The sequence below is a fragment of the Tenrec ecaudatus genome, chromosome 10, assembly GCF_050624435.1.
Source record: "Tenrec ecaudatus isolate mTenEca1 chromosome 10, mTenEca1.hap1, whole genome shotgun sequence".
NCBI classification, from domain to species: Eukaryota; Metazoa; Chordata; class Mammalia; order Afrosoricida; family Tenrecidae; genus Tenrec; species Tenrec ecaudatus.
The window spans coordinates 77,137,364-77,163,719 of NC_134539.1; the positions used below are offsets into that span (position 1 = coordinate 77,137,364).

At 40.6% G+C, this 26,356-nt stretch overlaps 1 protein-coding gene and 1 non-coding gene across 10 annotated transcripts in view; both read left to right on the top strand.

Annotated features, from left to right (window-relative positions):
- The window catches only part of FNBP1 (formin binding protein 1), a 163,912-nt gene that overhangs the window by 25,723 nt on the left and 111,833 nt on the right, over nt 1–26,356 (top strand). The gene's annotated exons all lie outside the window — the stretch shown is intronic.
- LOC142460520 (small nucleolar RNA SNORA31) lies at nt 8,426–8,552 on the top strand. The gene has a single exon (XR_012786711.1). It is a non-coding gene; the product is annotated as a small nucleolar RNA SNORA31 (small nucleolar RNA).

Below are 26,356 nucleotides of genomic sequence, written 5' to 3' on the forward strand. Positions count from 1 at the left end.
TATTAATCTTGCTCTTCACCTAAGTGAACACCTGCTTACCCTCAAGCTTATTATGTCTAAACAAACAAACAAAAGGAACCTCATAGTAACTGCCCTTGGGTTTGTTGTAGGGATAAAGAGACCTAAGCACAGTGTAGGCAAAAAGAGTAGAAGAAACCAAGAGCAGAGATTGTTCTAAGCAGCTGTCTAGAACACTGGTTAAGTGCACAGACTGGAACTTTGGGTTCAAGTCTCATATCTTCCAGTTATTAGCTGTGTGACCTTGGATAACTTCTGTAAATATTTGTGCCTCAATTCCCCACCTTGAATCAGAGATATTAACAGTGCCTGCCATTCATAGAATGGTATGAGAATTAAATAAGAACAGTACCTGGTACACAGTAAGTATATCAGAAGTGGTGGCTATCATCATCATCATCATCATCATCATCATCATCCATGGCCAGTAAACAGTGCATTCAAAAGGCTGAAAACTCAGCATAGATGACACCCATTTCGAATGAATCTTCCTAAAGCTTTACTGGTATTGGCAAAAAGAAAAGGACTAACCTAATTGATATTGATTACCAAATTAGATACGTCAGAATGAATATACTTGCCAAGAGTTTTAGTACATTACTTTAACTGCACAGATGATTTTGAAGTATCAGCACTTTTCTAGACAAATAATACTTTTAGCAATTTGCATAATGTGTTGAAAACTTTCCAAAATTTGGGCACTCCTCTCTCCATTAAGGTTTTGGATGACCCTGCCAAGGAGCCCTGGTGGCGTAGTGGTTACATGTTGGTCTGCTGACTGCAAGTTCAGCGGTTTCTGCAGGAGAAAGATGTAGCTTTCTGCTCCTATAAAGAGGACCAGTCTTGCAAACCCACAAGGGCATTGCTGATTTGCCCCCGCGGGACCCTGTGAGTCGGAATTGACTGGAGAGCAATGGCTTTGTTGGTTGTGGTCCAACCAACAATCTTAGCACACAGGAAAGTCTGTTTCTAGAATCATGAGTATAGCGAGGCTATTTCTTCTGGCTACTCCATGTCTGCGGAACCAGAAAATGGGAATGGAATCTAGTTTTTTGTTTGTTGGCTTTTTATTTTTTGATATTTAAATATTTTAAATTTTATTTTTTTAATCATTTTATTAGAGGGCTCATACAACTCTTATCACAATCCATACATACATCAATTGTGTAAAGCACATTTGTACATTCATTGCCCTCATCATTCTCAAAACATTTACTCTCCACTTAAGTAAGCCCTTGGCATCAGCTCCTCATTTTTCCCCCTTCCTCCCAATTCCCCTCTCACTTATGAACCCTTGATAATTTATAAATTATTATTTTGTCACATCTTACACTGTCTGACATCTCCCTTCACCCACTTTTCTGTTGTCCATCCCCTATGGAGGAGGTTATATGTTGATCCTTGTAATCGGTTCCCCCTTTCCATCCCACCCTCCCAGTATTGCCATTCTCACCACTGGTCCTTAAGGGATCATCTGTCCTGGTTTCTCTGTTTCCAGTTCCTATCTGTACCAGTGTACAACCTCTGATTTAGCCAGATTTGTAAGGTAGAATTGGGATCATGATAGTGGGGGGTGGGAGGAAAGGAAGCATATAGAAGCTAGAGGAAAGTTATGTTTCATCATTGCTACACTGCACCCTGACTGGCTTGTCTCCTTGAGGCCCTTCGGTAAAGGAATGTACAGTTGCCTACATGAGCGTTGGGTCTCCACTCCTCACTCCCCCTCATTCACAATGATATGATGTTTTGTTCTTTGATGTCTGATAACTGATCCCTTCGACACCTCGTGATCACACAGGTGGGTGTGCTTCTTCGATGTGGGCTTTGTTGCTTCTGAGCTAGATGACTGCTTGTTTACCTTCAAGCCTTTAAGACCCTAGACGCTATATCTTTTGATAGCCATGCTCCATCAGCTTTCTTCACCACATTTGTTGATGCACCCGTTTTGTCTTCAACAATGTGTCAAGAAGATGAGCATCATGGAATACCAGTTTAACAGAACAAAGCATTCTTGCATTCAGGGAATACTTGAGTGGAGGCCCAATGTCCATCTACTACCTTAATACTAAACCTATACATATGTGCACATACATGCACATAGATCTTATATATAAGGATACATATATCCTCATGTATAAATCTATTTACATATGTACATGCTTTTATTTAGACCTCTATAAATTTCCTTTGCCTCCTAGCTCTTTCCTCTATTTCCTTTGACTTTCCTCTTGCCCTACTACCATGCTCAGCCTTCATTTGGGTTTCAGTGATTTCTCTCAGTTACATTACCCTTGATCACGCCCTACCAGGCCTCCTACACCCTCCTTCACCCTCCACACCACCTATTTGGATCTCTTTTTGTTCCCTTGTCCCTGGATTAGTTAACACCACTTCCTTCCCCCTCTCCCATGTCACTCCTCCAATTGTTCATCCAACCTATCTTATTTAGACAGACCAGCAGAGATAACAACATGCACAAAAACAAGACAGAGCAAATCAAAGTAACAAAAGAAAACAAAACAACAATAAAAAGCCAGTGACAAAAACACAACAACAAAAAAGAAAAACCTGTAGTTAGTTCAAGGACTGTTTATTGGGGTTGGCCTTTAGGAGTGTTTTCCGGTGAGTCTGATGGGGTCAATATCCTGGCCCCAAAGTCTATTTTTGTTATTCCCTGGGGACTTTGTTGCTCTGTTCCCTTGCTGTTCTGTTGTACACCCTTAGTGTTTTGCCTCAGTGTGGTGGGATCAGATCAAGCCGAATTCCCCCACTATGTCTCCAGTGTTGTCCCCTGTAGGGCTATGGGTCAGTGAAGGATGTTGAATCTCATAGTGGGGTCGGCCATATGGTCTTCTCTGTGGATTGGCTGCTCTGAGTGGGAATATCGTCCTCAAGGCTTGGTGGGCCAGGATGTACTCCACTTTCTCTTCCTCCCCCTTCATCTGCTCCCGTGTGCTCTGATCAGACACGTCCCTCTCCCTGAGATGCAGCTTCCGTGCTGTCTTCTGAAATAAATTCTTTTGGGGGGAGGGGCAGGTGCCTACATAGTTGGGATTGGGGCCGACCCCTCAGACCTCTTTACTGGTTCCCTATTCCATGCCGACAGGAATCTAGTTTTGAAGGTGATTTTACTGTCATACTGGACAAATGTTAATTAGTTGACCTGTATGGTGATACTGAAATAATGTTTTGTTTTGTCAGTAATAATAACTACTTACATGGCACCTATTTTTAGCTCTCTACATATAGTAACTCAGCATATGTCTCAACAGGAGTGCTGGTGGTGTAGTGGTTAAGAGTTGGGCTGTGATCCGTAAGGTACTCAGTTTGAAACCACCAACAGCTCCTTGGGAGAAAGACTGGGCTTTCTACTCCCATAAACAATTACAGTCTCAGAAACCCCCAGGGGTCTCACTGTGAATATACATTGACTCCTGTCAATGAGTTTGGTTTGGGTTTTATGTCTCAAAAACCTTACAGATGAGGAAACTAATGCAGATTTTGTAAAGTGGCTTTCCACAGCTCATTAGTGGGAACACTGGGAGGGAGGGAGTTCTTAAACACAGTGTTGGTGCCTCGTGCTGCAGAACCTCACTTCCCCCAGCCTGCAGTTCAAAGCTTTGTACCACCAGCAGTGCTATAAGGCTTTGAGTCATTTAGACTTGTTTTTGTTGTATTTAATTGTGTTTTTGATGTGCTGTGGATTGAGATATTAAATATGGGTTGTAGATGCTCCTTTGTCCTGTGGTCATGATCCTGTTTGAGAATGGCTTGTCTTCATTATGTTGATGAGACAGGGTTAACTTAAGGTAGTGTTTTGAGATGTTAGAGATTGAAGCCCTGTGAAGGAAGCTTGCCCAGGAGCAGTAGCTCAGAGGGGACCAGGCTTTCCTCCAGTCAGTAGAGAGAGAAAGGCTTCCCCTGGAGCAGAGTTTTCAAATGTATTTCCCTACCATCCCCTCTTCAGGGAGAAAAAAAATACTTGTGGCCTCCTGGCAATGGAAAACTTTTGTACTGTGCCATCATCCAATATAAAGTATAGGTATCTGTTTTTGCATCATCCCTGATTGTTCCAGCCTCCCTCAGGGGCAGTAGCACCTATTTTGGGAAATACACTACCCTAGAGCCATACTCTGACTTTAGGATTCATCCTCCTAAACTGAAGAAAATAAATTTCTGTTAAAGCCACAAACCTGTGATGTTTCTCTTATAGCACCATTAGCTATAAGATTGGGGTTTAAACAGGAAAGTAGATTCCTCTTCATATACAGATTGCTCCATGATTGTGGTTTCAATCCCTACAGTGTGTCAGCGCTCTTCTTGGATAGTGTTTGGTTCTGGAAGGTGGGCAGGGGTCTTGTTTTTAAAGCATAGCATTGTATTAGTATGCTCCCATTTGTCCAAAGGAAACTTGTAAAACAAAGTAGGAGTTCAAACATTAAAATAGGGACGATCTCGAAATAACTTACAACCACTTATAAATAGAGCAAAAGATGATGGGTTTTCTGTGAAACATCTGCCTGTGTTTATTTTTCAAACACATATAGTTTTTAATTATTAGCAGAACTGACTACCCATGTATCATTAATGAAAAGGAAACAATTGTCCTAGGATTATAGGTATACAAACACTTAGCTATCTCATAATCTTTGGCAACAATATAAAAAAAGACTGCCTTTGCTGTAAGTTTTTTCTTTGTTTTGTACTTTTTTTTTTTCGTACCTGATTGGGAGAGCTCAGGATGGCATACTAAAGATATATATCAGAATATGTATTCTGATATACTAGGGTTACCCCCCAAAACAGAAATTTGTCCCCAAAGCTATGTATTAAATTTTTTTTTACAAAGCAATCTTATCACCTTCAAAGTATTCTCTAGTACACTTAATATATTTGTCCAGTGTGCAATTCCATTTTTGGAAAAAAATTTCAAACTTATCTGTTTGGATGACTGACAGACCTCCATCCTTTTTTTTCACCTCGTGTATGCCCTCAAATGATTGTCTTTTCATGTCCTTCTGTATTCAAGGAAACAAAAAGTTATACAGAGTGAGGTCAGGTAAGTAAGGTGTGTGGGGCAAGAGAGGCATGCTGGTTTTTGGGTTTTTTTGCCAAAAACTGGTATACTGAGATGGCTGTGTGGGCAGGTGTGTTCTCATAGAGGCAAAATCAGTCCCTCATCTGCCACAAATCAACCTTATTTGGTCACACATTGGGACATAATTTTTTCATAACCTCTAAATAGAAAGCTTGATTGCAGTTCTGTCTAAATAAGACAGGCTGGGTGAACTATCTGGAGGAAAAACAATGGGACTGACAGTTCCGGGGAGACATGGGATAGGGGGAGGTGGGGGGTAAGGAAGTGGTGTTAACAAACCCATGGACAAGGGAACAACAAATGATCCAAATTGGTGGTAAGGTGGGTGTGGCAGGCCTGGTAGGGCATGATCAAGGGTATTGTAACTAAGAGGTATAGCTGAAACTTAGGTGGGGACAGAGCATGATAGTGGGACAGGAGGAAAGTCAAGGGAAATAGAGGAAAGAGCTAGGAGGCAAAGGGCTTTTATAGAGGTCTAGACAAAGACATGTACATATGCAAATATATCTATGAGGTTGGGGAAATAGATCTATGTGCCTATATTTATAGGTTTAGTTTTAAGGTGGTGGAAGGACATTGGGCCCCCACTCAAGTACTCCCTCAATGCAAGAATACTTTCTTCTATTAAATTAGCATTCTGTGATGCTCACCGTTCCGACACAACCACTGAAAACAAAGCGGGTGAACAAGCAAATGTGGTGAAGAAAGCTGATGGTGCCCGGCTATCAAAAGAGATAGCGTCTGGGGTCTTGAAGGCTTGAAGGTAAATAAGCGACCATCTAGCTCAGAAGCAACAAAGCCAACATGGAAGAACACACCACACTGTGTGATTACGTGGTTCCGAAGGGATCAGTTATCAGGCATCAAAGAACAAAAAATCATATCATTGGGTGCACACCTCCATGATACGATCACTGAAGACAAATGGGTGCATAAGCAAATGTGGCGAAGAAAGCTGATGGTGCCCGGCTATCAAAGGAGATAGCGTCTGGGGTCTTAAAGGTTTGAAGGTAAACAAGTGGCCATCTAGCTCAGAAGCAACAAAGCCCACATGGAAGAAGCATACTAGCCTGTGCGATCACGAGGTGTCGAAGGGATCAGGTATAAGGCATCATGAGAACCAAAAAAATCTTACCATAATGAATAAAGGGGGAAATGCAGAGTGGAGACCCAAAGCCCATTTGTCGGCTACTGGAGATCCCCTTGCAGAGGGGTCTAGGAGAGGAGATGAGTCAGTCAGGGTGCGATTTAGCACCGATGAAGAATACAGCTTTCCTCCATTACCTAAATGCTTCTTCCCTCCCTCCCCCAACTATCATGGTCCGAATTCTACCTTGAAAGTCTGGATAGAACATAGGGTGTACGCTGGTGCAGATAGGAGCTGGAGGCACAGGGAATCCAGGGCAGATGATACCTTCAGGACCTAGGGGTGTGAGGGGTGATACTGGGAGGGTAGAGGGAGAGGGGGTTGGAAAGAGGAAACCGAGTACAAGGATCTACATGTGACCTCCTCCCTGGGGGACGGACAACAAAAAGGGGGTGAAGGGAGACGTCAGACAGGGCAAGATTTGACAAAATACTAATTTATAAATTATCAAGGGCTCATGAGGGGAAGGGAGAGCGGGGAGGGAGGGGAAAAAGAGAGGACTTGATGCAAAGGGCTTAAGTGGAGAGCAAATGCTTTGAAAATGATGAGGGCAAAGAATGTACAGATGTGCTTTGTACAATTGATGTATGTATATGTATGGATTTTGATAAGAATTACATGAGCCCCTAATAAAATGTTGAAGGCACTAAGGAGATAAAGAGCTACAGACACTTCTTGGGAGACATTCCTGTTGACAAGATATATGGAACTATGCTAGAGCCCTGGAACTGAAGGAGTCACTTGGAGACCCTGCCAGTGCTGAGATGCTTACACCGCCACAGGATCCACAAGACTTTCCACCGACTGGCCTGTGATCTTCCTGCATTCGGCCTCATTACATGTGTTCCGTGAGTCTGAACAGGAATTTACAGACTGGTATAGGACATATGGGCTAGTATTAGACTTATGCATTGGGCTGGGGTGTTTTCTCAATACACAATTGTTCTTGTATATAAAGCTCTTTCTTATCAGTGTCCATGAATTTGTTTCTCTAATCAACCCAGACTAACACAATTTCCATAACATTTTCTTTCTCTTTGAGCTCTTGATATTAGCTCCTCTTTTTTCCCCTTATCTTTTAATGCCATCTTCCCATGAACGGTTTTTTGAAACCTCATATGTAAATTTCTCTCATGGCATTTTCTTTGCAAATTCCCTTTGAAAAACAGTTCCATGAGAGTAGATGCCTTAGTTTCTTAGGGATGCCATGACAAAATCACCCCAAGGTCAGTGGCTTTAAAGAACAGAAATTTATTTCTGTACAATTCTGGAGACTAGAATCCAAGTCCATGTGTTGGCCAGACCATTCTCATTTTCTTCATTCTCATGCTCTCTCTCTCTCTCTCTCTCTCTCTCTCTCTCTCTCTCGCTCTCTCTCGCTCTCTCTCGCTCTCTCTCGCTCTCGCTCTCATAACTCTCTACTAGCTTCTGACAGACCCAAGAATTTCTTGGTGGTCCTAGGTATTCATAGACACATCTTAACATATATTCCTGTCTCCTCTCTATGTTCTGGTATAATAATGGCCATCAGGTGAAATTAGTACTCCCCATACATTGATAATACCTCATGCTAACTGATAACATCCTCAAAAACGGGTTTCCAACTAAAACCTCCTTCATATGTACAGAGGTTTAAGACTTCAGTGTATCTTTGTGGGGTCGTGGCCACAGCAGCATAATGGTGGAAGTGCTGGTTGAAGAAGTTTCCATTGACTCAGTCATTCAGCAAATATTTATCAGAGGATACCTAGGTGATAGGCACGGTGTTAATCTTGAAGGATGGTGCAGGATGTGGTGAGTCAGGCACCAATAAGATTCTGCTGAGCCAAAGAGGCAACTCATCTGAGACTTACCACTGTGCTTTGCTGTAAAACCTCCAGCTGAAGCTATCATGAAGGTAGCAACGTTTGGCAACAGATTTAGAAATTCAGAAAGCTGCTCAAAGTGGCTATGGGTTCAATGTTAAATGACTTGTCAGTAGAGACATGTTTCCTACTAGTGAAAACATCCAGTGTAAGAAAAGGGCAGTATTTATGCTATTTTACCATCATGGATTACTACCCAGAAAGAAACAGTAATATCGTAAAGTGAAGGTAGAAGATGTTTCCATATGATGCCTTTTCTTATGTTATTTACTTAGATGTCTTTAAAATAATTTTATGGAGCATCCTCTGATAGACCTGGGACAATTGACTGTTCTGGTTTGCACTAGGATGCGAAAGAATACAAAGTCCCTGCACTTTCTGTCTGTCTTTGTGGCAGGTCCAGATTGAATGAGGGATTACATAGCAAAAAAAAAAGAAGAATTTTATGAATTTAATTAGTACTGTGGTAAACTGATCATCAGGGTAAAGATGCTAATTGATGAACATTTGGCACACACAGAGAAATATAAAATGGGGGTCGTATCCCTGAACTACTCATGATTGGTGACACATTCCTATGTCTGTGTAAAAAAAATATATATATTTAAAAGTTTCAATCGAACAAACTAGGAAAACACTTATACAACAGAATTAACCTTAATAAATTATGCAGATAATGAGGTTCTTTTGTCCACAGGTCTGTTTAAGTGCAACGTTTTAAACAGATAAAAGAGCCGATTCAGGAGAGGAAAAAATACAAGAGGTCATTCCGAAGGCTCATGAATAGGTCTAGAATATTTTACTTCACAAATAATCCAAAGAGATGCATTATGAAAGTAACTTCTTACCAAAGCAGCCAAGATGGTGTCTTTTTAAACAAAAAGATAGGGATTCTTAAATAGTATTTGGCTATGCAATTGGCTTACTTTTCTGGATAAAGGAGCCATGGTGGTGTAGTAGTTAGAGTACCTGATTGCTAATAAAAAGGTCAGAGATTTGAACCTACCAATCCCTTATGGTAGAAAGATGAGGCAGTTCTAGAAAACCGATTGGCCTTTAGTCACTCTGAGCTAGAATTGACTTTAGAAATATTACTATTCCAATTTTGAGAATGACGAGTGCAACGAATGTATAAGGGTGCTTTGCTTAATTGATGTATATATGGATTGTGATCAGAGTAGTCTGAGCCTGTCTGATTTTTAAAAAAAGAGTAGTATGAGGCCTAATAAAAAGATTTATTTATTTATTTATTTTTTAATAAAAGATTTATTTAAAAAAGAAATATTACTATTCTTGCTAGCAGTCTTTTATTCATTTTGTCTTTTGTTGATTTTTCTTTAAATTTTGCTTGTTATTGTTGAGAACATACTCAGCTAAACCTAAAACATATCAATAGCTTCTCTGTGTACTAGGGTGCTTCAAAAAGTTCATGGAAAAATGGAAATAAAAGCTAATGAATTTTTTCCTCGAAATCTTTGAAGCCCCTTCTTACAATTCAGTGACTTGGATTACATTTTGTGAGTTGCGCAGCTGTCTTTGCCCCTGTTCTAAGCTGTACCTCCCTCATTAACATAAACCCAGTGCCCCATTAAGGTTCCTCTCAATTGAATGGCACTGCTCTTGCTCCCGTATAAGTAGTTGTAAAAGACCATAATGAAACGTTTCTGCTAGTCATGCTAGACTGCTGTCTGGTTTAAGAAAACGCTAGGAGAGCTCTGTGGTTTAAAGTTTTAAGATTATTTCGACTCATTAGTTTTAGGGGTTCATTCGCCCTCCATGGCTCCAGAAAATCTAGAGTTTCTGAGAATTTGAAATTCTCCACATTTTCTCCCTTTTGATGAAGATTCTTCTGTGGAATCCTTGATGAAAATGTTCGGTAATTATAGCCAGCCACCAGTCAATTCTGGTCTCATGGCAAAGGATATAGTTATTCGTGATGCTAATTAGTCACACCTTCCATAACCTCCTCTGGTACCTGAGTTTCCTTCCTCTGTTGCTCCAGGTCAATAGAGACCAATTGTTTTCCCATGGATGACCATTTGCAGGCTTTTCTTTTTTGAAAGGTTTAATTGGCAAATAATTCTTATGTTTTTCTAATCATTTTATTAGGGGCGCATACAACTCTTGTCACAATCCATTCATACATCAATCATGTAAAGCACGTTTGTACATTCATTGCCCTCATCATTCTCAAAACGTGTTCTCCACTTAAGCCATGCATCAGCTCCTCATTTTTCCCCTCCCTCCCTGCTCTCCCCTCCCTCATGAACCCTTGATAATTTATCATTATTATTTTGTCATATCTTGCCCTGTCCGAAGTCTCCCTTCATCCTCTTTTCTGTTGTCGTCCCCCAGGGGGAAATCATATGTAGATCTTGTAATTGGTTTCCCCTTTACACCCCACCCTCCCTGTATTGCCACTCTCACCACTGGTCCTGAAGGGATCATCCGCTCTGGATTCCCTGTGTTTCCAGTTCCTATCTTTACCAGTGTACATCCTCTGGTCTAGCCTGATTTGTAAGGTAGAATTGGGATCATGATAGTGGGTGGGGAGGAAGCATTTAGGAATTAGAGGAAAGTTGTATGTCTTATCATTGCTACACTGCACCCTGACTGCCTCATTTCCTCCCTGCAACCCTTCCGTAATGGGATGTACAGTTGCCTACAGATGGGCTTTGGGTCTCCACCCTGCACTCCTCCTCATTCACAATGATATGACTTTTTGTTCTGATGATGATGCCTGATACCTGATCCCTTCAACACCTCGTGATCACACAGGCTGGTGTGATTCTTCCATGTGGGCTTTGTTGCTGCTGAGCTAGATGGCTGCTTATTTACCTTCAAACATTTAAGACCCCTGATGCTATCTCTTTTGATAGCCGGGCACCCTCAGCTTTCCTCATCACATTTGCTTATGCACCCACTTTGTGTCGGGAAGGTGAGCATCATAGAATGGCAGTTTAATAGAACTAAGTATTCTTTCATTGAGGGAGTATTTGAGTGGAGGCCCAATGTCTTTCTGCTACCTTAATACTAAATCTATAAATATATGCACATAGATCTATTTCCACATCCTCATATATAATATATTTACACTTGTACATGCCTGTATTTAGACCTCTATAGATGCCCTTTACCTCCTAGCTCTTTATTTTCTTTGACTTTCCTCTGGTCCCACTACCATGCTCAGCCTTCATTTGGGTTTCCGTAATTCCTCACAGTTACATTACCCTTGGTCATGCCCTACCAGGCCTCCTACACCTTCCTCACCACCAATTTGGATCTCTTCTTTTTCCCTTGCCCCTGGGCTTGTTTCTCCCACCTTCCCCTCTCTTATGTCCTCCTAGAACTGTTGGTCCCATTGTTTTCTCCGTCAGATAGTTCATCCAGCCTATTTTATTTAGACAGACCTGCGGGGATAATAATATGCACAAAAACAAGACAGAGAAAAACCAAGCAACAAAATAAAACAACAAAAACACCAAGAATCCAATGACAAAAACAAAACACAACACAAAAACAAGAAAGAAAAGCTTGTAGTTAGTTCAAGGACTGTTGGCCTTTAGGCATGTTTTCCAGTTGAGTCTGTTGGGGTGCCAAGCCCTGGCCCCAAAGTCTGTTTTTGGTATTCCCTGGGGACTTCGTTGCTCTGTTCCCCTTGCTGTTCTGTTGCACTCCCTTAGTGTTTTGCCTAGGTGTGTTGGGATCAGATCGGGCAGAATTCCCATACTGTGTCTCCAGTGTTGTCCCCTGTAGGGCGATTGATCAGTGAGGGATGTCATGTCTCATAATGGCGCTGGCCACATGCTCCTCTTTATTGTGCTTTTTTAACCTTCAAGTACTTGGTAGTGGCATCTGAAAAATATCTTTGGCTTCTAACAATAATAATCCTGGATTACATTACCCCCCCCCCCAAGTGTGAAATCTTTTTTGCTTTAATGATCCATCGATACATGGTGATCATTTTCAGAAAAACCTTTAATGTTTTTGATAAGAACAAAATAGGAAGTACATCAATCAAAGAAAAAGTAATTAAGTAGTTTATGTAATAGATTTTTTTCTATTGATTTAAGCTTTTATTTCATAGATGCTTTATCTTCTACTTGGCAGAGGCCCAAGTGATCTTAAGTTTCTCTCACACTGAAGATTCTCCCATCAACTCAATAGTAAACTAACAATAAAATTCTAATTATGAAATGATTGACAAACCTACACAAATAGCTATAAAATAAACATCCATATCATGACATCCAGACAAATAGAATATCCCAAAGCCCATCTGTAGACAGTTGGACATCCCCTTACAGAAGGGTCACAAGGAAGAGATGAGCCAGTCAGGGTGCAGTATAGCACCAATGAAACATACACAACTCTCCTCTGGTTCTTTAATGCTTCCTCACCCCACCCCCCCAATTCTACCTTACAGATCCAGCTAGATCAGATCATGTACACTGGTACAGATAATAGCTTGCATCACAGGGACTTCAGGACAGATTAACTCCTCAGGACCAATAATGAATGTAGCGATACCAGGAGGAGAAAGGGAAAGTTGGGGAGAAAGGAAAAACAATCACAATGATCTACATATAACCCCCTCCCAGGGGAAGGACAACAAAAGTGGGTGAAGGAGTAGTTGGTATAAGACATGAAAAAAATAATATATAAATTATCAAGGGTTCATGAGGGAGGGAGGGTGGAGGAGGGGAGAAAATGAGCAGATACTAAGGGCTCAAGTAGAAAGAAAATGCTTTGAAAATGATGATGGCAACGTATGTACAAATGTGCCTGACACAATGGATCAATGGATGGATGGATTGTGCTAAGAGCTGTACGAGCCCCCAATAAAACAATTTAAATAAATAATTTTTAAAGATACCCTAAAAGGTTTGCTATGGGCCCTTCTTAAATACATTCCCTACCACTTCCCATTCTAAGTGAATAATTCCAGAATTTTATAATAGAAATAATTCCCTTGCTTTGCTTTATAGTTTTAAATCGCTTATTATTAAAAATTGATTGTAGTTTTTTTAATCACTTATATTGCTAAATAATGCATTGTTCAATTTTACCTTTTGGGGGGCTTTTTGTAAATGGAATTAGTTAGGTGGTTGGGCTGTTGCCTGTATGTTTTATTTTCCCCTTTATGTTGATATGAATTATGCTGCTCGAAACAACTGTATGCATATCTATTGGTTCTCATGAGGACAAGTTTGTTGTCTTGGATCTAGACTGCATCTTAGAGGAAGCACATGTTCAACTTTACTAGGTAAAACCAGTCTTTTCCAAGGTCCCCCGGAAGTGTTTGTGTGTTCCTGTGGTACCACATCCTAGTTACCATTTTCTGTTTCCTGACTAAATTTTATTGCCAAACAGTGGGTGTGAAACGATGCCTCGCTGATTAGGCTTAAATATCATTTCACGCTTAAGTTCTTAATCATTACTTTTTGCCCCTTTTTGTACTATTTGACTTTAAAAAGTTAATTTAAGTCCTTTCTATATTCTAGACACTAATCTCTGTTGATTGTGTTATAAATATAATAATGTCTGTGCTATAAATAAAAACTTCCCAGTTTGCGCATTGCCTTTTCACTTTCCCTTTGGTTTCTTTTAAAGACATTTTCCCCTGTTATTGAGTATGTACACAGAAAAGCATATATACCAGTTCAGGTTTCTGTGTGTGCAACACAGTGACGCTGATTCCATCCTTGATCCGGTGAAGTCATTCTCACCCTCCTTTTCTGAGTTCTCCTCCTCCTCTAACGGAAACGCACTGCCCTGAGGGTCCTATCGAACCTTTCCAGTTGCCACTGTAAATTTGGTCCCACGTGGAGTGGATAGATCTTCCAAGAGCACAGTTCTCAGGGAAGACATTCTTGACTAGTTAAGCTAATATATTGTTTGGTTTTTAGAAGACTGAAGGGGCTATTTCTGGTTTAAGATTGAAAGATATTTTAAGGCAGTAGTTTTAGGGGCTGTATGTTTGTTTTTTTATTGAAAGATCATCATTTTATTTGGGGCTCTTAGAACTCTTATTACAATCCACATCTCAGTTGTATCAGGCATACTTGTACATATGTTGCCATCATTCTTTTCAAGACATTTATCCTTCTTATCTCAGTTTAAACATCACTTCCCTTGAACAGTTTTTCCTACTCCAATATCTAGGCTAAACCTACACTTATAGGCACTATTGCCTTTTTATTTTAGCCCTCATTAAAACTCCACTATAATTCTAGTAGCTAGCACCGACCTTAGCTCACGGTTAGCTCTTGTGGTGAAATGAGTTTCTGTAGCCTTTTGCTTTGTTTTTGTTTGTTTGTTTTAAACCCTTTTAGATATTTCCCTCTAAGGACTTACTTTGCCCTAGTTCTCTGCCCTCCACCCCCCCACCCCACCCCCCGAGGATTTGTTGTTGTTTTTGTTCAGGTTGATTGGTATTTGCTGGGTAAATTGTAAACAACTTGATGGTGTGATCGGGTTTTGTATTGTTTTGTTTTTTGTCTGATTTGGGGCTGCAGGCCCCGTGATTTAATAGCCACATTGCAGGGATTGATTTATAGACTATGCAAATGAGATGATAGGCTGTTGTGCAAATGAAGTGGCTGTGGCCTACCAAGGGGAGATTGAGCAGTTTGTGTCCCTCCCCCTGCACCGTGAGGGGCGGGGCTTAAAATTAGTCAGGGTTTGTGTACATAAGCAGCCAACCAACATAGGATTGTTGAGGCAAGAAGAAGCAGAAAGAGAAAAGAGGGGAGAGAGTGAGAGCGAGCCAAGAAGAGCTGAGAGAGCACTCTCCTGCACTGAAAAAGGAAGGTTTTTGCCTAGATGCTTCCTGATTGTAACTCGCAATCATGCCATAATACCCCTGTAATAAACTGCTTCACTCTGTGGTCTATGAGTTCTCTGTGGCCATTACCACAGATTATCAAACCCAGGAAGGGAGTGCAGAGAATGCCATGGGAGGGACAGCAGGTGTCAGAACTGATAAAAAGGTTGGAGGATGGAGGTATGTCTGACCTCCACCTCATGAGAGTCAATTTTGAACTGATGCTGGTCTATTCCTACTGATGTAAAATGGATTCTTCCCCCACCTAATTCATAATAAAAAGCCCGTTATAAATGAATTCATGGGCTCCGATGGAACTGCTACTGTTACTTACTCCCATTTTCCAGCTCTCAGGAAGAAGTGGTTGGGTTTTTGCAACCTATGGGTAGGAGATAAGGGTATTTGGGTCAGGGTGGTTTAGATCGCAAAAAGAGTGTATATCCCAAGAGATGGCTTACAGAACTAGCGGTTGGAAGAACAAACCAGTGGTGTTAGAAAGACTTTAATGGACTACTGGAAAACTGAAAACTGTACTGGTTTTGAGTGCCCAGTGTGATACTGTCTCTCATATCTGCTTTATTCTTCATCTCTGCAGACGAGTAGTTTTCCTATTTGGCATAAATATGGGTCAAAAATACCTCTCGGCAGTTTTCATGTTGTAGCCCCAGCCCTCATTCTCAGAGTTTTTGATTGGCTTAGTCTAGCTTGTTGTTTGGCCTTTTGGCTCAGAAGTTCAACTGTGACAAAAATGGTCAGTTCAGATGCTTTCTCTTAGAAAGATATGTCACCCATATGTTTGTTTAATCTCAGCTTAAAGTTGATGAGATTTTTGTTAGGATCTTTCTTTCTTTCTTAAACTGGTAGTCTCTGAGTTTCACGTGCCAGAGCCTTTGAAACATTGTCTTTCATATTTTGTGTGGTTTTGCACTATATCATAATCTGTAATTAGTTAAAAGATATGTCAGCACTTTGCTCTTCTTTAATTTTTGGATTGTCTTCAAAGTTCTTCCTAGTATTAGAGTGTGGTTTCTCCTTTATGGCCTTGCCTTCATTCTCCCTTGGGTGGGTCTTGAGTTTGTCTTGGGGAGAGAATCATCCAGGGAGAATTGTATGTGTTGTTTAAGAGACTCCATTCTCCAGGGCTTAAAGGAATGCTAGATGGCTGGAGACAGAAGCTGCTGCTTCTTTGCACCTACTGACCAAATTCATATTCAAGCAACTTTCATTGTCAAAGTTGATACATTATAAAGAGGATGTGAACCAGTAACTTCCTTTTCCAAATGAAATACAATTATATTGACCTTTGTTTTAAAGACTTGCTTCTTACCAATCACATTTTGACTAAGCCTTCGTTGAGTTCTATCAAGAGACAGTGATTTTTGTTTTACTATAAAAGAGCAAGAATTTGCTTTCTGTCTCAGTTTCTCTTTCATTCGAATCAATTCTGCCTGCCACAATTACAAGTTAATCACATCTTTTTAAGCCCACTTTTTCCCTCTCTTTTTATATTTTTATAGCTTTTGTCATCTTTCGTAATTTTCTTCTATTTAAGATACTTGCCTATCTGGAGGAGGATTTTTTTTAAATGTCATTTTAAAATAAACTTGTTTTTATTAAAAGACTTTAAAAGCAGCATTCTTTAAACGTCTTTTATGGAGGCCTTACTCTCGCACTCAGTATGTTTGGCCCACTACAGGCGTTTCTTGTTGACCTTTACTGGATCCAGAGGAATGGAGGGCTCAAAGGGACTGAGGAGAGCTGAAAAGTGACAGTACTCTAAGACCTCTGACGTAAGCCTGACACGCGGCACTGCTGCCTCTTAAAGGAATGCTTGCATCCCATAGCAGTTGCCCCTTCACATCTCATGCCCTCAGACTCCGGCACAATGAGAATTCTGGGGCTCTTTAGACCAGCGACATTTTCCTTCCTCTCTTTTCATTTCAGGATACAATGTCAACTTACATTGCATTTGGTTTGGGCAGCCTTGCATTCATTAGTCCAGAGCTTGCTTTCTGTGCCTTCCAGTTTGTTGCACATCCAATACCAGCTTCCTTATTCCTTGTACACAATCTGGTCATTGTTATAAAAGGGTATTAGAGGCAGTGTTTCATATTCTGTGTGTCTCTCCACATTCTTTATATCACTGCATCCATTCGCTTTTGAAACTTCAGCTAAAGAATTTTTTTTAACTCACCCGTGTGTTTTTATCCTGTATTTGTATACGTTCTTACCTCTTGTGTTATAATGTAATGGCTGGGAAGAACCACAGATGTGGAATTCCTCCGTACTTTCATTTTCAGAATAGTTATCTACGTGTGCCTTGTCACAGCTGAGAAGCAGAAGTTTATACCTGTTTTATAGAAAACTGTAGCAATCCTGAATTCAGTGATACTTCTCATTTGCATGCGTTTTCTTGCTAATGAAAATCTGTTACATCACTCTTACTGAGCAAACAGAGAAGGGCGGTGCTGGAGCTCCTATTTTGCCGCATATGTCACAGATCCCTACCTGTAGTAGGCATTTCCAAGCTAGGGAGCAGCCACCCTAATTTTCCAGAGATACTGGATATAAAGGTGATGTGATGAAAGTCATAGGTACTCCTGTTGTTTAAATTAATTCTGCCTTTTACGTTCTACTTTTTTTTTTTTTGATAAATATACTTTCTCTTGGCAACTCAAGGTATGGAAAAAGTATTGAAAAAATAGTATGTGGTTATTTCTACTATTCATGTAATATAGGAAAAGCACATCAGTTTGCCCATGGAAATTAACTGAATCTTTTTAAGGAGTTGAGAAACAGAATCTCAGGTGGTATTTGTGGTGATGTATTTTTCACTATAAAATCTGATTAAAAAATTTTTTGCAGATACAGTTACAAAGACCTTAATTTTCAGAACTGAATTTATGTATTTTTTCTTTTAGAACATTGAAAATAGAAGTTTTGTTCTAGTTGCGCTCTGGGTAAACCTATTCCTTCTGACCCTTTCTCCTCAAGAAGCGAAAGTGAATGCCAGCAGTATCCTCCCAAGCTCTTCTATTGCACACAGCCATTCAAAGTCTGTTTCTCAAAGTTCTCAAGTCTTTGGAAGGTGCGTTTGTTGAAACTTAGTTTCCTGAAACAACAGTCAAGACAACACAGATGGTAGTGAACTTGGTAATATGGAAAGAATAATGCCTTCCCTGAGGGAAACCTTGCTGTGTTGGGAAGGAATTATTCCTGGAGAGGGACTGACCCCAGAATCCTATGTAGAGCCATTTACAAGGGGATAACTTGGTCCCTTGCTAGCTAGATTAGCTTATTGCATGCTACTGAATGACAGGAGATGAAGTGTTAAAGGTTGGTGCATTTTCTGGAACTGTAGTTTTAAAAGCAAACATTGGAGGTGCATTTCTTTGTGGGTCACCGCGACTCCAACAACACAGCAGCCATCACTGTCTAGTGGATTCTGGCTGTCCTATGAGGTCTTCACGGCAGGAATCTTTACAGAAACAGACTGCCACATCTTTTCCTGGGCCTGGCTTTGAACTACTACTCTTTTATTTAGAAACCAAGTGGTTAGACCAGGGCACCACCAGAGCTCCTTACCTTGAGTTCTGCTCATCCTCAAAGGAAATACCTCTCTGAGCATAATTCTCGTGTTACCTTTTGGGGGACCTAATTTGGGGGTTGGGAAAAGGGATTTCAAGAAAAATTCCTTGAGTAAACAAAAATATCATTATATATTGTCCAAGAGAGGTCACTCTTAATGGATGGATAGGTTTTTATTATAGGTATGTGAAGGCAAATTGCTTTTACTGTACATGGTTCTATAGCAGTGGTTCTCAACCTGTGGGTTGCGACCCCTTTGGGGGTTGAAGGACCCTTTCATAGGGGTTGCCTGATTCATGACTGTAGCAAAACTATAGTTATGAAGTGGCAATGAAGATAATTTTATGATTGGTGGGGGGAGGTCACTACAGTATGAGGAACTGTATTAAAGAGTCCTGGCATTAGGAAGGTTGAGAACCCCTGTTCTATCGGAAAGCTGAAGGATCAATGGTACAAACACATTCCGTGGTTACATCTCCAGGATGTAAACAAACCTAGTTTCATTGCAATATAGAGCGTAACACCAAACCTGAAAACAATCATGATCACAAATGCACATTTATTCAGTGGCACACTCCTCATTTGTCTTTCCGGCCTGCTCAGGATCTCATCGTTGAAAGCTCCTGGCATGAACCTTTGTTGGTTTGAATTCAAGGAACAGCATGAGATCGAGAGAGGACTGAATTCAGGGTTGTTCTCAAAAGGGACCCATCAGTTTATAACCAGTGACCTGGAAACATCCATTTGCAGTCCTCTGGCCAATTTTACAGTTATTAGATAAGTATATACAGTATACACTTACAAATTAAATATTATTTAAGGTCACTATGAGATGGAACTGACTCAGTGGCAATGAGTATAGTCATATGGCCAAAACCAAACTATGGTCATATAGTCAAAAAACCAAACTCACTACCATTGAGTCAATTCTGACTCACCCTGACCCTATAGGACAGAGGGGAAATGCCCCTGGGTATTGGAGCCTGAAAATTGTTCTGAGAGCAGAAAAGCCTTATCTTTCTCATTCTTTCTGGTAGGTTCCAACTGCTGGTCTTGACAGGGTGCACCCACTGTGGTACCAGGGCTCCTGTCCTATAGTACTGATTCTCAGAGTGCGGGGTTCCTGAGACTCTTCAGAGGTCTGTAGAGTCAAATTAAGTTTTCTAATGATCTAAGACAACTGTCGGTAACTCATCTGGGATCAAGGGCATGGCTTCAGACTGCACTAGTAATTACTGTGTTCTTCTCTACCACTCACTAGATGTCAAAAATTGAAACCAGTTTTGTTTTAAAATATCCTGGATGAAACAGGAAAGATTAATGTTATGTGTGTGTACACTGGGAGATATACATAGTGAATGTACTTGAATGTACATACCAAAACACTTGTATTGATTGATTGATCTATGACCCAAACTAGGTGCTTTTAACATTCTAATTGTACTTTAAAGAATGATGAACTAGAAAGAAAGAAAGAAAGATTAACTGATAGACTATTGGATAGTTGGTAGATGGGCGATTTCAGAAAATGAATGAAGTGGGCATCTCATTTCAAAGAACAGCTGGCAGTATTTATTAGTAACCATACAATTGTAGGGACTGCGTAAAAATAGCTGGCTCCTGTGAACTTGATAGGTTCCAAATATGTCAGGACTTTTTTTCTTTTCTTTTTCTGGACGTTTCTGATTATCTAAGCAACTGTGATTTAAGGTATTTTCTAGTGAATGTGTTGACATTTGGAAGGTCTGAGTAGACTAGTGAAACCATACTTTCTAAATGAGCAATATATGATGTGCACAAGCATGCACAAGTAAAAGATCCATTCAAAGTGCAAGATGGATTTTAATGTAACTGGCGCATTTTGACGTCAGCAAGTACCAAAAGTGCCATGGCTCTGGTGTCACGTTTCACAGTGACATTTCAGCAGCGAGTTGTCAAGTTTTGGTGTGCACTGTCAAAGGAGAATATCCCCATTCCTAACTACATGTCTGTGAAGTTTTATTTTTTTTTCATATACTTTAATGGGAGTGCAGAGACATCTATAGGAATATATTAAAAGAAGCCAAACCCACTTCCATCGAGCCAGTTCTGGCAGACATTAAAGTGACTTGCAAACTATGTAATAAGATGATCTTACGATCCAAAAAATGAAGTTTTTAAAAAGTGATGTATGTTAGCATGTAATGGCATTTTCTTTTTCCTTTTAAATGAATTTTTAAATTTTTCTCAGTTTTAATTTCTGAGAGAATATTTAATAGATATACCCAACCCAGCTCTTGGAGGTTTTCAGTAGTTTTGAAGGGGGCAAAGGGTCTTGAGAACTCTTGTCATGTGGCATCAAACAGGAAGGAAGGGATTTTTTTATAGTGATATCATCTCCCAGGTAGCAAAGGCTAATAAAAAATAATGTTACTGTGATTTAGGTGAAGGATTACAGAGCAGATTTTATTTTTATATTCAACAATTCATATACATTGCTTTCAACTCACTCATTGCCATCTCCCTCCTCTACGTGCCGTCAGGTATTCCACTTCCTCCTGTTGTTTCCTGTGTCCCTTCCTCCTTCTTTCCGAACCCTCTGTACTTTTTCCTTGGCTAAATGTTGCCCTTTTGACCTTAAGTGTGTGATTATTCTAACACAGAGGTAAGTTCAGTTGCAGACCTGAAGGCTGACTAATAGCTGCAACCGTGGAAGCTCCAGCAGTTTCCCATCTGACCAGTAAGTCTGGTCTCCTTTATGACTTGGGTTTTGTTGTTTGTTTTTTAAATAATTTTATTGGGGGCTTGTACAACTCTTGCCACAATCCATACATCCATTTATTGTGTCAAGCACATTTATACATTCGTTGCCATCATCATTCTCAAAACATTTTCTTTCTACTTGAGCCCTTGGTATCTGCTCATTTTTTCTGCCCCCTCCCTCAGCCTCCCTCCCTCACAAACCCTTGATAATTTATTAAAATTTTTTTTCATATGTCATACTGCCCTATGACTTGGAGTTTGTTCCACATTTTTTCCCCACTGTTTCCAAGACCTTCTAATGGGATCCTTCTCATAATAGTTGGTAGTAGCAGCCAAACACCATCTAGTTCTGGTCTCAGGGATGTGGAAAGTGATGTGTGCATGGTTCGCTAATCCATTATATTCATTTTACCATGTGTCATTTTGTTTTTGTTACTCTTCTTCCATCTCAACAGGGAGAGATCAATAGTTACGCCTTAGATGGCTGCTTGTGAACTTTTAAGACCCCAGTTGCTACTCACCAAAGTAGGATGTAGGATATTATCTTTGTGAACTATATTATGCCAATTGACTAGTGTCCCCCGAACACTTTGGTTCTGATCCCCCAGACCCAGCAACTCATTCCCTCAAGGTATTTGGTTATGTATAAGTATTCAAAATGTTGTTCTATGTTCGACCACATCCAGCTAAGATAAATATACATCTACCAATATTCTCTGTCAAGTATATATACATTCACTTCCCTCCTACACCTTTACAGTCTGCATGTCTACCCAAGCATCTACTCAGAGATTACCACTATTGCAAGATTATGTATATAACAGCATGGCCTCTGTTGCATTTAAGTCTTTCCAACCCCCGAGTCTTCCACTGCTTCCATCATTGTTTTCCCAACCTGCTACTTCCTATGGATTGCCTTCCTGGTGCTGTAGTGGTTGCAGATTGGCCTGTAATCAGCAAGATCAGCGGTTTGAAACCATCCAGCACGCCAAGGGAGACAGACATGGCTATCTATTCCTGTACAGATTTATGGTCTTGGAAACTTAAAGAGGTAATTCTACCCTGCCCTATCAACTCAGTGGCATTGAGCTGAGTTTTTTTCCACTTAAGTTAACACCTATCTCCCCGCTCACTTGTGACACCTGCCGCCTTCTCCCATCCCTGGTAACCATTCAGTTCACTCAGCAGAACGTCCTTCAGGTTGGCTCATGGTATGAGGTGTTTCACAGATTCATCATTATTTTTTACTGTCTTGTAGTCTCCCGTTGTATGTATGTACCACAGCTTATTTATCCATTCTTCCACTGGTGCACATTTAGGTTGTTCCATCTTTTTGCTATTGTGAATAGTACTGCAAGGAACACATGCGCTTTTCTGTTTGGGTCATGGCTCATTTCTCTATGCAGTGCCCCAAGACTGGGTCATATGCTCTTTTTGTTCTCATCCTCATGAGGATCCATCATACCTCTTTCTTTGTACAGTGGCTGCCCCTTTGTACATGCCCACCTGCAATGTAGGAAGGCTCTGGTCTCTGGCCAGCATCTGCTATTTGCTGCTCTTTTGAACTTTGCTATTACTGCTGGGGTGAGGAGGTATCTCAGTGTTGTTTTGATTTGCATCTCTCCAATGGCTAAATGATCATGAGCATTTCTTCAGAGGCTTTTTTCTTCTTAAAGGACCATTTCTACTACTTGCTCACAAAGGAGTCTTTTTAAGATGAGGAATTTTTTCCCATTAAGTTTTCCACATTTTAGTCAAGAATGTAAGTGGGTTGATTAGTTTTACATCTGTTTTGGATTTTCTTTTCCCTGCTGTGAGAGAAGTCTATGCAGATGTGATTGATTCATGTGATTGCAGCCCCAGAGTGTCGCATCGTCAGGGATATCCTAACTTCACGTAAAAAGAACTACGCTAGATTCACAAACACGCAAATCAATAGTGATTTATTTGTTACTGAGGAAGCATTTTATTGTTAAGATCGTCTGTCTTATTTGGACCTTGTTGTTGAAGTACTTTATTATAGCTCGCAGAATGGTCTTGAGTACAGATAACGTTATTGAAAACATATTGTTAGTGTGAGGCCAGTGTTTCTTTTTTTTACTGCAGTTTAGGTGAAAGTTTATAGAGTAGAATAGCTTTCCATCCAACAGTTGATACACATTTTGTTTCTTGACATTAGTTGCAATCCTCTCAATGTAACAGCACTTTTCCCACTTCTTCCCTGGGGTCCCTCTGTGTACTTCCATCTTTCCAGCCTCATCCAGCCATGTGAACTTTGATTTTCAGCAGATGCTACCCTGTGGTGTGTATGAGTGGTGATCCTGAGGTGCACATTCCTTATGGGTGCTATTGTTCATAGGTCTGTTTAGTGTTTGACTGAAAGTTTAATCCTGGGAAGGGGGTTTGCCTTCCACATTTGGAGGGTATCTGAGAGCCATCGCCTCTGGAGTTCTAATTCCTATCAGGCCAGTAAGTGTAGTGTTTTTTGTGATTTTAGATTTTGTTCTACAGTTTTCGCCACTCTGTCCAGGATCTTCTATTGTGACTCTGATCATGTAGCTCTTCTGGTCTCGGGCCATGGTTCATGTGGTCCATCAGTCCGTTAGATTGTTTCCCTGAGTCTTTCATGGTTTTCAGTTTTCCTGGCTCCACATAGGGAGAGATCACTAGTTGCATTTTAGATGGCCATTGAAGCTTTTAAAACCCCAGTCACTCCTCACCCAAGTAGAACGTGCAATACTGCCTTTGTGGACTGTGTATTCGTAGCTGTCCCCTGAGAGAGACCAGTAATTTTTAAGGTGAACTCAATTCATCCATAATTTTTATAAAGGGTTTCAGTATCAAAGGCTACTATTTATGTATCCTGTTATTAGCTGCTGTCAAGGTGGCCTCTAGCTCAGGACAACTCCTATGCAATGAGATCAGACAACCCTTATCCATAGGGGTCTCAGGGACTGATTTTCTGAAGTGGATTGCCAGACCTGTCTTCCTAATCCACCTTAGTCTTGCAGTTCTATTAAAAGCTGTTGAATGTCACAGCAACATACAAGCTCCCACTGACAGACAGGTGATGACTTGTGCATTAAGAGCATCGACTGGGAGTCAAACCCACGTCTCCTAAGTGGACGATGAGAATTTCATCACTGAACTACTACCACCCTCCTATATTGTATACGTAATGACTAAAAGAAATAGCTAACAAATGTGTTAGAGGGAAAATATGCAGGCAAATTGTTAATAGGACATGAATGAAATCTTAAAGCATTATCTTTTGTTCTTAGCAAGTTCTTATCAGTGTCTGACTTCACCTGAAAATGTAAGTGACTGGTTCATTTGTATATGGTGTGCAGTTTATACAGAGAAGGTCCTCAAGCAGAGGGAGGGGCATGGAAAGGAGTTTTCAAGTAAATACGATTGCCATGAAATTAGCCTGACAGAGGGTCCCTGGATAGCAGAGGACGTTAGCCAAGCCTGGTTCTAATAGGTAAGAATGATTTGTGACCACCACATGCATTGTTTATAAATTTTTTCCCTCGCAAATACTTAAGAGAGAACTGCAGTCTTGAATAGAGGACGCTGGCGAGTCAATGGGTGAATCCTCACCTTCCATGAGGGAGACTAGGGTTTGATGTCCAGTCAGTGTCCCTCATAAGCAGTCATCAACCGTCTGTCAGTGGAGGCTTTTGTTTTGTTGTGATGCAGAACAGGTTTCAATGGAGCACTCAGACTAAGAGACAAGGAAGAAAGACCTGGTGATTGACATCTGAAAACCAGACTGTGAAGACTGGATCAGAGCCGATCGATCGGGGTGACACTTCATTCTGTTGTGTATGGAATCATTGGCCAGCTCCATAGCAGCAAACAACATTGGTCTGGTTTGCACTATTAACTTGCTGGACAACTCTTTTCTTAATAAACTAAAAATCAAACTCACTACCATCAAGTCAGTTCTTACAGTGACCATATAAGACAGGGTAGAACTGCTCCTGTCAATTTCTGAGATTATAACTCTTTTCAAGAGTAGAAAGCCTTATCTTGCTCCCGAGAAGAAATGGCTATTGGTTTCAAACTTCTGACCTTGAGGTTAACAGCCAAATGTGTAACAACGAAGTCACCAGGGATCCTTCTTTTCTTAATAGGTTTCATAAATAATTTTGCTGATCAGCATTTTTGAAATGAAATCCAGGGGTTTGTAATATAGGTTATGGAAGGACCGGCCAAGAATCAAGGAGAACATTAAAATTTTAAATATAATATGGTACTTTAAAATTATTAGTTATGAAAGTGCTTTATAATTCCTTTATGTTTTTTAAAAAAGAATACCTTAATTTCTTAGGTTGATGTTTCTCAAATTGTATTTTGCAAAATTGATGGGGAGAGGTGGTTGAGAAAAATCCCATTTCCTCAGGAACACTTTAAGAAACTGTTTTCACTCTGCCGCCTGTGGCCTATGCCCACTCAAGTTTGGCTTCTGTGGGGCATGGGCTTCTTACTGTGTGCATTGCTATCAAGGGAAAATAGAGCAGAGCACACTGACACCAGATTTGAAAAACCAGCTAGAAGAGGATGAGTTTTCATGTGCATTGTTCCATAAGGCTAGGTTGCAATTATACATTTTTACATTTTATTCGGCACTTCCCCACGTTACATGATCCTCTGGGTATTTTGTCTGCAAAATGGCTAAAACTTTGAGATGTCCAATCTTTATAAAAGGCTTGAAACTGCCTGATCTTCCTGCTCCTCTTCTGTTACTGTTACTTCTCAGAAGGCAACAAACTTTCCAGCCTTGGCTCACTTCCTTCCCTGGAATGCCATGGAAAGCCCTCCCGACTCTCCTTTAGTCTGGTCTGCGCTGCCTCCTTTCTGGGTCAGGCCTTCCATGCTCATTCTATGCAGATTTGCAGTAGACGTTGGCATGTTCATCATTGATGGTAGTAGCTTCAGTTCCTCCAGCCCCTGCCCTCCCGGCTCTAGGCCTCCCCATTAAGCTCTCAACTCACTTCTGAACATGTCAGTCCTCGTTCGACGTGTCAAAACTGCATTTCGCCCTGGGAGAAAGCTCAGAAGCCGGG